This window comes from Odocoileus virginianus, chromosome 3, assembly GCF_023699985.2.
Source record: "Odocoileus virginianus isolate 20LAN1187 ecotype Illinois chromosome 3, Ovbor_1.2, whole genome shotgun sequence".
NCBI classification, from domain to species: Eukaryota; Metazoa; Chordata; class Mammalia; order Artiodactyla; family Cervidae; genus Odocoileus; species Odocoileus virginianus.
The window spans coordinates 64,206,034-64,218,686 of NC_069676.1; the positions used below are offsets into that span (position 1 = coordinate 64,206,034).

The 12,653-nt window shown below is 37.9% G+C and overlaps 1 long non-coding RNA gene across 1 annotated transcript in view; it reads left to right on the forward strand.

Annotated features, from left to right (window-relative positions):
* Positions 1–6,417, forward strand: part of LOC139034443 (uncharacterized) — a 36,740-nt gene extending 30,323 nt beyond the window's left edge. The window contains exon 3 of the long non-coding RNA XR_011486947.1: positions 6,257–6,417. This is a non-coding gene — a long non-coding RNA (uncharacterized lncRNA). The remainder of the gene's footprint in view (positions 1–6,256) is intronic.
* Positions 6,418–12,653: the final 6,236 nt, after the last annotated feature.

The following is a 12,653-nucleotide window of genomic DNA, read 5'->3' on the forward strand; positions in this document are numbered from 1 at the left end:
AGTATTGAGTTTTAAGGCAAATTTTTCACTCTCCTCTTTCACTTTCATCAAGAGATTCCTTAGTTCTTCTTTACTTTCTGCCATAAGAGTGATGCCATCTGCATATCTGAGGTTACTGATATTTCCTCCCGGCAATGTTGATTCTGCCTTGTGCTTTGTCCATTTGGGAATTTCTCATGATGTACTCTGCATATAAGTTAAATAAGCAGGCTGACAATATACAGCCTTGACAGACTCCTTTCCTGATTTGGAACCAGACTGCTGTTCCATGTTCAGTTCTAACTGTTGCTTCTTGACCTGCCTACAGATTTCACAGAAAAGGTAGGTAAGGTGGTCTTGTATTCCCATATCTTGAAGAATTTTCCACAGTTTGTTGTGATACACACAGTCAAAGGCTTTGGTGTAGTCAATAAAGCAGAAGTAGATGTTTTTCTGGAACTCTCTTGCTTTTTCTATGATCCAGCAGATGTTGGCAATTTGATCTCTGGTTCCTCTGGCTTTTCTAAATCCAACTTGAACATCTGGAAGTTCATGGTTCATGTACTCTTGAAGCCTGGTTTGGAGAATGTTGTGCATTACTTTGCTAGTGTATGAGATGAGTGCAATTGTACGGTAGTTTGAGCATTCTTTGGCATTGCCTTTCTTTGAGATTGGAATGAAAACCGATCTTCTCCAGTCCTGTGGACACTGTTTTCCAAATTTGCTGGCATATTGAGTGCAGCACTTTAACAGCATTGTTTTTTAGGATTTGAAATAGCTCAACTGGAATTCCATCACCTCCACTAATTTTGTTCATAGTGATACTTCCTAAGGCCCACTTGACTTCACATTCCAAGATGTCTGTCTCTAGGTGAGTAATCACACCATCATTGTTATCTGGGTCATGAAGATCTTTTTCGTATAGTTCTTCTGTGTATTCTTGCCACCTCTTCTTAATATCTTCTGCTTCTGTTAGGTCCATACCATTTCTGTCCTTTATTGTGCCCATCTTTGCATGAAAATTTCCCTTGGTATCTCTAATTTTTTTGAAGAGATCTCTGGTCTTACCCATTCTATTTTTTCCCTCTATTTTTTTAGATTGATCACTGAGGAAGGCTTTCTTATCTCTCCTTGCTATTCTTTGGAACTCTGCATTCAAATGGGTATATCTTTCAAATGGCCCAGTCTTAGCATGTCACAATTCTGAGTGGAAAAGTCTGAGTAAATAACCACTTTTTTTCATGCCTCAGTTTCCTTTTCTGTAAAATTGGAAGAGCTGCTTTCCTCTGGCACAGAGTTTTCATGATGTCAAAACATTCTCCCATGCACAGTTAGTAATAAGTTATAAGTAATACACTTGCTGTGAGGTTCAGCAATTCCACTCTTAGGTATTTACCCAACAGAAATGAAAACATGTCCACAGACATGTCCACAAACATGTCCATGAATACATCAATGTCTGTACCATTATTCTCAGTAGCCCAAAGCTGGACTGTTCACATATTCTAAAATTCTAATCAGCAATAAAGTAAAGGAGAACAAATTACCAATATGTACAACATGAATCTCAAAAATATTATGCTGGGTGAAAAACCCAGATTGCAAAATCATGTGACAGCAGAGACAGAAGATTATTAGGTCAGTAGTGGCTTAGTTGAGGATGGAAGTAAGGGGAGGGGGTGGGGATTGTCTGCATCGAGGGACAAGGGAACTTGCTGGAGTGCTGGCATGTCTGCATTTTGAATGTGGTGTTTACATAATTGTATGCATTTTGCCAATATGACCAATGCTTAAAATTGGTGAATCTTATTGTATGTAAATTTTACTGCAATAAAGCAAACAGCGAACTTAAAAAAATCACTATCTAATAAAGTATGTGAAAATATATTTTAAAATATAAAGCTTTATAGAAATGTAAGAAATATTTCTTATCCCAGAATTTCAGAAATAAAAGCAAAAATAAACAAATGGGACCTAATGAAACTTAAAAGCTTTTGCACAACAAAGGAAACTATAAGCAAGGTGAAAAGACAGCCCTCAGATTGGGAGAAAATAATAGCAAACGAAGCAACAGACAAAGGATTAATCTCAAAAATATACAAGCAACTCCTCCAGCTCAACTCCAGAAAAATAAATGACCCAATCAAAAAATGGGCCAAAGAACTCAACAGACATTTCTCCAAGGAAGACATACAGATGGCTAACAAACACATGAAAAGATGCTCAACATCACTCATTATCAGAGAAATGCAAATCAAAACCACAATGAGGTACCATTATACGCCAGTCAGGATGGCTGCTATCCAAAAGTCTACAAGCAATAAATGCTGGAGAGGGTGTGGAGAAAAGGGAACCCTCTTACACTGTTGGTGGGAATGCAAATTAGTACAGCCACTATGGAAAACAGTGTGGAGATTTCTTAAAAAGCTGGAAATAGAACTGCCATATGACCCAGCAATCCCACTTCTGGGCATACACACCAAGGAAACCAGATCTGAAAGAGACACATGCACCCCAATGTTCATCGCAGCACTGTTTATAATAGCCAGGACATGGAAGCAACCCAGATGCCCATCAGCAGATGAATGGATGAGGAAGCTGTGGTACATATACACCATGGAATATTACTCAGCCATTAAAAAGAATTCATTTGAATCAGTTCTAATGAGATGGATGAAACTGGAGTCCATTATACAGAGCGAAGTAAGCCAGAAAGATAAAGACCATTACAGTATACTGACACATATATATGGACTTTAGAAAGATGGTAACGATAACCCTATATGCAAAACAGAAAAAGAGACTCAGATGTATGGAACAGACTTGTGGACTCTGGGAGAAGGCGAGGGTGGGATGTTTCAGGAGAACAGCATTGAAACATGTATATTATCTAGGGTGAAACGGATAACCAGCTCAGGTTGGGTACATGAGACAAGTGCTCGGGCCTGGTGCACTGGGAAGACCCAGAGGGATCGGGTGGAGGGGGAGGTGGGAGGGGGGACTGGGATGGGGAGTACATGTAAATCCATGGCTAATTCATATCAATGAATAACAAAAACTACTGTAATGATGTAAAGTAATTAGCCTCCAACTAATAAAAATTTAGAAAAAAAAAAAAAAAAGAAATGTAAGAAATATTTCTTAAAGGCATTTCTTTTAAAAGGAAACAAAGTACAAAGAAACAGCCTCGGAGTGCATTCAGCTAATGACAATTTCCCTTGGATAATTTGGGGATTGGGTGTAAGCAAAGACAAAAATAATTGCTATTTATTCTTTGATTTCTTTTAGCTGTGTTAAACTTTACATAGCAGTTTAAGGAAAACATACGCTTTCTAAATTACTCTGATACAGTTCTCTGCTAAATTCTTGGAGAGTAGCAAGGAGAAAGGAGAGGAGAAAAAATTTAATCCGTTTCAGCCCCAAATCCTACCATTTGAAACTAGCATATTAAATATTTAGAAAGCTTTTAAGTCTACATTTTCCATTTCTAATGATACTTTGGAGAAACTGAGTCTGAGAATTAATTACTTGCCTTAAGACACATGCCAACAAATGATAGAGCTAGACTTTACTGTCTGGTTATAGCCTGGACACTTGGTCACTATCCCACCCCACCTCAAACCAATGCTCCAAATAAATATACAGTTAGAACCAATGAGGGGATGAGGAGGAGGAAGTCCTTCAGAAATAAGAAATGGGAAAGGTGGGATGGTCACACAAGGAGAAGAAATCAAATGGCAAAAGGCAAGGAGTCAGAAGTCAGGTCCTCCTTTCACAGCTGTATCATGACTGGCCTTTGGTGCCCTTTGGTAGGGGAGGGTAGCCACATGACACAGTCTTTTTAAATGAACAATGCAAAGAACTAGAGGGGAACAACAATATTTTTAGAAAGACTGGTGATCTCTCCAAGTAAACTGGACATATCAAGGGAATATTTCATGCTAAGTGAAGTGAAGAGGAAGTCACTCAGTCGTGTCTAACTCTTTGCAACACCATGGACTATACAGTCTATGGAATTCTCCAGGCCAGAATACTGGAGTGGGTAGCCTTTCCCTTCTCCAGGGGATTTTCCCAACTCAGGGATAGAACCCAGGTCTCCTGCATTGCAGGCAGATTCTTTACCAGCTGAGCCACAGATGGGCACAATAAAGGAAAGAAGTGGTAAGGACATAATAGAAGCAGAGGATATTAAAAAGAAGTGGCAAGAATATAAAGAAAAACTATACAAGAAAGGTCTTAATGATCCAGATAACCACAATGATGCGATCACTTACCTAGAGCCAAATATCCTGGAAAGTGAAGTCAAGTGAGCCTTAGGAAGCATCACTATGAGCAAAGCTAGTGGAGATGATGGAACTCCATCTGAGCTATTTGAGGATTTAGCTGAGTCCTAAAAGATGATGCTGTTAAAGTGCTGCACTCAATATGCCAGCAATTTGGAAAGTTCAGTAATGGCCACAGGACTAGAAAACATCAGTTTTCATTCCAATCTCAAAGAAAGGCAATGCCAAAGAAGGTTCAAACTACCACACAGTTTCACTCATTTCACATGCTATTAAGGTTATGTTCAAATCCTTCAAGCTAGGCTTTAGCAGTGCATGAACTGAGAACTTCCAGATGTGCAAGCTGGGTTTCAAAGAGGCAGAAGAGGCAGAGGAACCAGAGATCAAACTTCCAACTTTCCTTGGACCATGGAGAAATCAAGGGAATTCCAGAAAAATATCTACTTCTGCTTCATTGACTCCACTAGTGAAAGTGAAAGTGAAGTCGCTCAGTTGTGTCCAGCTCTTTGCTAACCCATGAACTGTAGCCTACCAGACTCCTCCTTCCATGGGATTTTCCAGGCAAGAATACTGGAGTGGGTTGCCATTTCCTTCTCTGATTGTGTGGTTCACAACAAATTGCGAAAAATCCTTGAAGAGATGAGAGTACCACACCACCTTACCTGTCTCCTGAAAAACAGCAGATCAAGAAGCAACAGATCCAGACATGGAACAAATGACTAGTTCAAAATTGGTAAAGGAGTACCTCAAGGTTGTATATTGTCACCCTGCTTATTTAACCTCAATGCGGAGTACACCATGTGAAATGTTGGGTTGGATGAAACAGCTGGAATCAAGATTGCCAGGAGAAATATCAACAACCTCAGATATGCAGATGATACCACTCTATGGGCAGAAAGTTAAGAGTAATTAAAGAAACCCTTGTTGAGAGTGAAAGAGGAGAGTGAAAAACCTGGTTTAAAAACCAACATTCAAAAAACTAAGATCATGTCATCTGGTCCCACTACTTTATGGCAACTAGATAGGGATAAAGTGGAAACAGTGGCAGATTTTATTTTCCTGGGCTCCAAAATCACTGTGAACAGTGACTGCAGCCATGAAATTAAAAGACACTTGCTGCTTGGAAGGAAAACTATGACAAACCTAGAGACCATATGAAAAAGCAGAGATATCACTCTGCCATCAAAGCCATGGTTTTTGCTGTAGTCGTGTATAGATGTGAGAGTTGGATCATAAAGAAGGCTGAGCATCAAAGAATTGATACTTTTCAAATTGTGGTGTTGGAGAAGACTCTTGGGAATCTCTTAGACTGCAAGGAAATCAAATTAATCAATCCCAAAGGAAATCAACCCTGAGTATTTATTGGAAGAACTGATGCTGAAACTGAAGCTACAAAAGTTTGACTACCTGATGCAAAGAGCTGACTTGTTGGAAAAGACCCTGATGTGGGAAAGATTGAGGGTAAGAGGAGAAGAGGGTGACAGAGGATGAGATGGTTGGATGTCATCACCAACTCAATGGACATGAATTTGAGCAAACTCTGGGAAATAGTGGAGGACAGAGGAGGCTGGCAGGCCACAGTTCATAGGGTCACAAAGAATTGGACCCAGCTTAGTGACTGAACAACAGCAATGACAAAGAACCAATAAGGGGATGGTGAGAAGGAAGTTCTTTGAAAATAAGAAGTTGGAAAGGTGGGGTTGCCACACAAGGAAAAGGAGCCCAGAGGGCAAATGGCAAGGCTCCAGAAGTCCTCCTTTCACAGCTGTGTCTTGGCTGGCCGTGCGTGCCCCTTACCGGAGGCATGAGCGGGGTGCCCATGTGATACAGTCTGAACGGTGCCTAGGGTGCGGGGACCACCCAGCATGTCTCAATCATGGTGGGGAGAGGTGGGCATTTGTGTGCTGAAGGCTCCCTAAATCTCTGGGTTAAAAGGAATGGTTACATGTTGTTTTACATGTCATTTCTCATTTATCTTTTGTCTCCTTTCCCAGGTTTATGGGCTCCTAATGTTAGAACACCCTAAAGCAAGCCAGACATTCTGCATTTGAAGAAGTTGTTCTGGAGGAGCTGAGGAACCTGCAGGAAGCCAAGGTTTACACTTTCTTTATACCATTCTGTTTCTGGGGATGTGGTTTAAACACAATTTGCATTGGTTTAAATATTGGGATTATTATAAAGTAATGTATGATCATTATGTCTCTCTGTTTTATTTCCTACAAAGGAATACAGGACAAATAGCTAATGATCCCACCACTGACTGATAGTGCTGTGACGCAGATCCTGCCAGTCATAATCACCACCTCACCACCTATGCTCTAGTGACCAGCTTTTTAAATTTACTGCACTATGAACATGTTTCATGGTCTCAAATTTTAATTTTAAATCATCTTTTACTTTATATTTTTAACATCTTCAAGATTAGATGCACACTGTAAGGATATGTTATAACTTATTTACATAACAAATAAGCCTTATTTACTGGATAGTTAGTCAATACCTTCAAATTTTTAGTTATTAGATATAACATTTTAGTAACACCACTTTTGAAATACTTTTAACGAAAATATTGAAATTGGATCTAATCAAGCATTTAGCTCTAACTTACAATTTAAAGGGAATGAAGCAATCTGAAGAGCCCACCAGGCAGGAAATTTTGCAGAACAGCTCATCTCGTTTTTCAACAGATCAGAGGCACAAAAAAGGGAGAGTCCCTGCTCTCAATGACAAGCAACTTAAAAGAGCAAACAAAATGCAATCTGAGGGTCTTACCTGAGTACTGATTTGAATCACTCAATCATAAACAGATACTTGGGAGAAATAATTGAAGAAATATGGGCTGACATTAAAGTTTTACCACTATATATTTTAGGTGCAATAGTGGTAACTGCACACAAATTTTATTTAATATTTTAGAGATGTGTACTGAAATGCCTAATAAGAAGTAAATGCCATCATTTAAAGAAGTATCCTTGTCCCTAAAAATGTCTACAATGAAGAACAAATAAATGGAAATTACATAAATGAACCAAATGACAACCAGGGGATTGAAAAATATGACACATAAAATAGCTGAAATAAAAACCACATGGATGAACTCAATATGAGAGTGGAGATAATAGAGAAGCAGAGGATAGATTAATTTACCCAGTCCAAGTAACACAGAGAAAATAGATTGAAAAATGAGTCTCAGTGACCTGATTGATCACAACAATCACTTCTGTGGAATTTCCAAAGGATAGGACAGAAAGAGTGGAACTGAAATGGACAGAAGTAAAGGCACAGTGACTTCCCTGGTGGTCCAGCAGTTAAGAATCTGTCTTCCAGTGCAACGGTTCTATCCCTGGTCCAGGAACTAGGATCCTATATGCCTAGGGAACTAGGTCCACTTGCTGCAACTAGAGGAGCCTGTGTGCTGAAATTACTAAGCCTGTGCGCTCTAGAGACTGAGGGCCACAGCTAGAGAAAGTCTGTGCGCTGCAACAAAGACCCATAGCAGCCAAAAAAAAGTAATGGTCCAACTGGGCGAAAACATAACCTTGCAGATTCCAGTAACTGAGAAAGCCTCAAAGGAGGGAAATAAAAAAAAAATAATTCCACACCAAGAAAAATCAACTCAAATTTCTGAAATTATGAAGAAAAGATCTGGAAAGCAGCTAAAGAGATATGTTTATTTATGGGGAAACACAAATTTTAGTGAGAGTGAATTTCTCATCTGATACCATGGAGACCAAAAAAAGTGAGACATTTTGAAGTGATAAAAAACAACTGTCAAACGTGAATTTGGTGTCTGGCAAAAATACTTATGGGAACAAAGGGGAAAAGAAATACACTTTAAAATGAAAGAAAATCTGTTGCTAGCAGATCTACTTTAACAGAATGACTTAGGAAGTTATATAAGCATAAAGGAAGTAATAAATGAAGGAAAATCAGAGAGAAGAAAGATGTTAACCAAAAATATTGATGAATATTCTATTGTTTTACAATTTATTGAATCAAATTTATAACACTATCTGCTGAGGTTCTTAGCTAACGGAAATATTTCAGACAAACATATTAGAAATAGAAGGTTAAGGAAGTTCAGGTTTCTACACTTCACTCAAATTGATAAAATAAGACAACAGTAGACTGCCATAAGTTATGCATGCATAATGCAATACATAGAGAAACCAGTAAAACTTTATACAAAGAGATACACTCAAAAATGCTTTGGATAAATAAATTCTAGACCATGTTCAAGTAATCCACAAGAAGGCAAAAAAAAAGAAAATAGAAAAAAACAGAAGAGAAGGAAAACAAATACAAAATGGGAGATATAGGCTTTAACATATCAATAATAACACTAAGTAAAAATGGCCTAAATACATCTTTTTAAAAAGAAAGATGAGAAGGGAGTAGATTTAAAAAGCAAGGCCAGTTTGGAGACTTCCCTGGTGGTCTAGGGTTAAGAATCTGCCTTGCAATGCAAGGGTCATGGGTTAGATTCCCTGGTCAGGGAACTAGGAGACCACATGCCAAGGAAGAACTAAGCCTGAACAGCACAAGTACTGAGCCCATGTGACACAATCAGAGTCCACGCACCACATGATCCAACCCAACACAGCCCCCTCCAAAAGGTTTTCTTTTTATATGCTGTCTGTACTTCAAATGTACAAATATAAGCAGGTTGAAAATAAAAGGAAAGGAAAAATACACTGTTATTTGCTGCATTGTACCACCCAAGTTAATGTTGATGTTTTAATCCCCAGAATCTCAGAACGTAACAGTATTTGGAGATAAGGCCATTAAAGAAGAAAACTAAGTTAAGAGGATCCTTAGGATTGACCCTCACCCAATATGGCTGATATCCCAAAAGGAGGACTTAGGACACAAAAATTCACAGAGGGGAGATGGAGTGAAGATGCAATGAGATTTGGCAGCTATCTGTAATCAGGAGAGACCTCAGAAAAAGCAAAGCTGGTGTTGTCTTGTCCTAGACTTCTAGACTCCAGAATTGTGAAAAAATAAATAAATTTATATTTTTTAAGCCACCCAGCTCTATGGAATTTTGTTATGACAGCTCTAGCAAATGAATAAGGATATGTATCAAGCAAACACCAATCTAAATGTTAATCAAGACAGAAAGCACAAATGCTTATATTACCATTATATAAGTAGACTTTTGATCAAAGAATATTACCAGACACACAAAAAGGACACTATAAAAAAATGAGAAGACCAGCCTAGCAAGACATAAAAATCCTAAATGCATATGCATCAAGTAACAGAGCTGTAAAATATGTGAAGCAAAAGCTGATCAAAAAGAAAAGAAAAAGAAAATTTCACAATTCTAGTTGGAAACTTCAATATCTCCTCTCAATAACTGAAAAGATGTCTAGACATAAAATCATCAAGGATATAACAGAATTCAACAACACTAGCATCCAAGAGGATGTAATCAACATTTATAAAACCCGTAACTAGCAGAGTACACATTCTCATCTGCTGCTACTGCTACTGCTAAGTCACTTCAGTCGTGTCCGACCCCGTCCCTGGGATTCTCCAGGCAAGAACACTGGAGTGGGTTGCCATTTCCTTCTCCAATGCATGAAAGTGAAAAGTGAAAGTGAAGTCGCTCAGTCATGTCTGACTCTTCGCAACCCCATGGACTGCAGCCTACCAGGCTCCTCCGTCCATGGGATTTTCCAGGCAAGAGTACCGGATGGGGTGCCACTGCCTTCTCATCAAGTTACCATAAAACACATATCGAGACAGAAAATGCCCTAAGCCAAAAATAACAGGAAAATCTTCAAACACAGAAATTAAACAACACACTCCTAAATAATTAATGGACCAAAGACATTAAAAAATATATTGGGCTGAATAAAAATTATGTCAGAATTTGTGGAACACAGCTAAAGCTACATGGAGATGGAAATTTATAGGATTTTATGCATACATTAGAAAAGAGGAAAAATACTCAGATTAGTAATCTAAACTCTAACCTCAAGAACCTTAAAAAAAAAGTTCAGAAAAGAAACCCAAAGGAAGCAGAAGGAAACCATGCCAAAAGAAGGAAGAAAATACAAAAGATAGGAGTTGAAATCAACGAAACTTAAAACAGAAAAACAATATAGGGAATCAAGGAAACAAAGAGTTGTGTTTTTGAAAGATCAACAAAATTGATAAACTTCTAGTAAGACTAACCAAAATAAATAAACAAACAGATAACAGAAAAGACAAATTACCAATAATACAAATGAAACCAGGGATGTCACTATAAACCCTACTGCCACCAAAATGATAGTAAGAAAATACTAAGAATAACTTTAGTATGATGAAGCACAAGGTGGAATCAAGATTGACGGGAGAAATATCAGAAACCTCAGATATGCAGATGACACCACTCTTATGGCAAAAAGCCAAGAAGAACTAAAGAGCCTCTTGATGAAAGTGAAATAGGAGAGTGAAAAAGTTGGCTTAAAACTCGATAGTCAGAAAACTAAGATCATGGCAGCCGATCCCATCACTTCATGGCAAATAGATGGGGAAACAGTGGAAACAGTGGCAGACTTTATTTTTTTGGGCTCCAAAATCACTGCAGATGGTGACTGCAGCCATGAAATTAAAAGATGTTTGCTCCTTGGAAGAAAAGTTATGACCAACTTAGACAGCATATTAAAAAGCAGAGACATTACTTTGCCAACAAAGGTCCATCTAGTGAAGGCTATGGTTTTTCCAGTAGTCAAGTATGGATGTGACAGTTGGACTATAAAGAAAGTTGAGAGCCAAAAAATTGATGTTTTTGAACTGTGGTGTAGGAGAAGACTCTTGAGAGTCCTCTGGATTGCAAGGAGATCCAACAAGTCAATCCTAAGGGAAATCAGCCCTGAATATTCATTGGAAGGACTGATGCTGAAGCTGAAACTGCAATACTTTGGCCACCTAATGTGAAGAACTGACTCATTGGAAAAGACCCTGATGCTGGGAAAGATTGAAAGTGGGAGGAGAAGGGGACAACAGAGGATGAGATGGTTGGATGGCATCAGCAACTCAATGGACATAAATTTAAGCAAGCTCCAGGAGTTGGTGATGGACAGGGAGGCCTGGCGTGCTGCAGTACATGGGGTCGAACACAACCAACTGACTGAACTGAACTGAAGAATAACTTTACACAGACAAACTAGACATTACATGAAATGGACAAATTCCTCAAAAAACATACTATCACAACTCACCCAAATTGGAATAGATAATTTGAATAACTCCATGGCTATTATGGAAATTGAATTCATAATTTAAAAATGCCTCCAGAAGACCTATAGGCATAGATGATTTCACTGGAGAATTCTTTTTTTTTTCTCTCTGTTTTTTTCCTTTACTTTCTGTCTCTTCAATAGAGAATTCTATCAAACACTTAAGAAAACAGTAACATTAATTCTACATGAACTTTTCTAAAAAATGAAAGTGGAGAGAGCATCTCCATTTCGTGAAGTTGGTATTACCCTGATGCCAAAGCCAGATAAAGAGTACAAAAAAGAATACACTCAAGATTATAGATACACAAATTCTTAATAAAATATTAGAAAATAGAATTCAGCAACATATAAAAGGAATTATGCACTATGACCAAATGGAGTTTATTTCAAGGGTGCAAGGCTGATTCAACAAAAAAAAATCAATTGGTGTAACCCATCATATTAAAAGGCTAAAGAACAAAAGTCATAAAATCACATTAATTGATTCAGAAAAAGCATTTGATAAAATTCAACACCCATGTATGAATAAAGCTCTTAGACAGGTAGGCATAGAGGAGAACTTACTCGACATAGTGAAAAACATGCACAAAGGAAAAAAGTCCCTTCAAATAGCATCACAGTAATGGGAAAGGAGTAAATATTCCCCACAAAGGGTGGGAAGGAGGGAAAGATGCCTGATCTCCCCATTCCTATGCTGCTACTGCTGCTAAATCACTTCAGTCATGTCCAGTGCTACACAGAGATAAAGTTCTATCCAGGCAACAAAGCAAGACAAGGAAACAAATGATGTACAGATTCAAAAGGGAGAATTAAAACTGTCCTTATTTGTGGATTACATGATTGATTGTCTATGTAGAAATTCCCAAGGAATCTTAAAAGAGAAACCTCCTAGAACTCAGAAGTGAGTTCAGCAAAAATGCAAAATACAAAATAAAAAAATACAAAAATTGGTTTATTTCTATGTATTATTTTATTTCTATATACTAGCAAGGAATACAGAGACACCAAACTTTAAAATTGCTCAAAAAAAAAGGAATAGGGGCAAATATTATATATACATATATATATGATGAAGCTTTATTCATACATGGGTGTTGAATTATATATATATATATATATATAGTACTTGTATGCTGAAAGCTACAAAATGCTG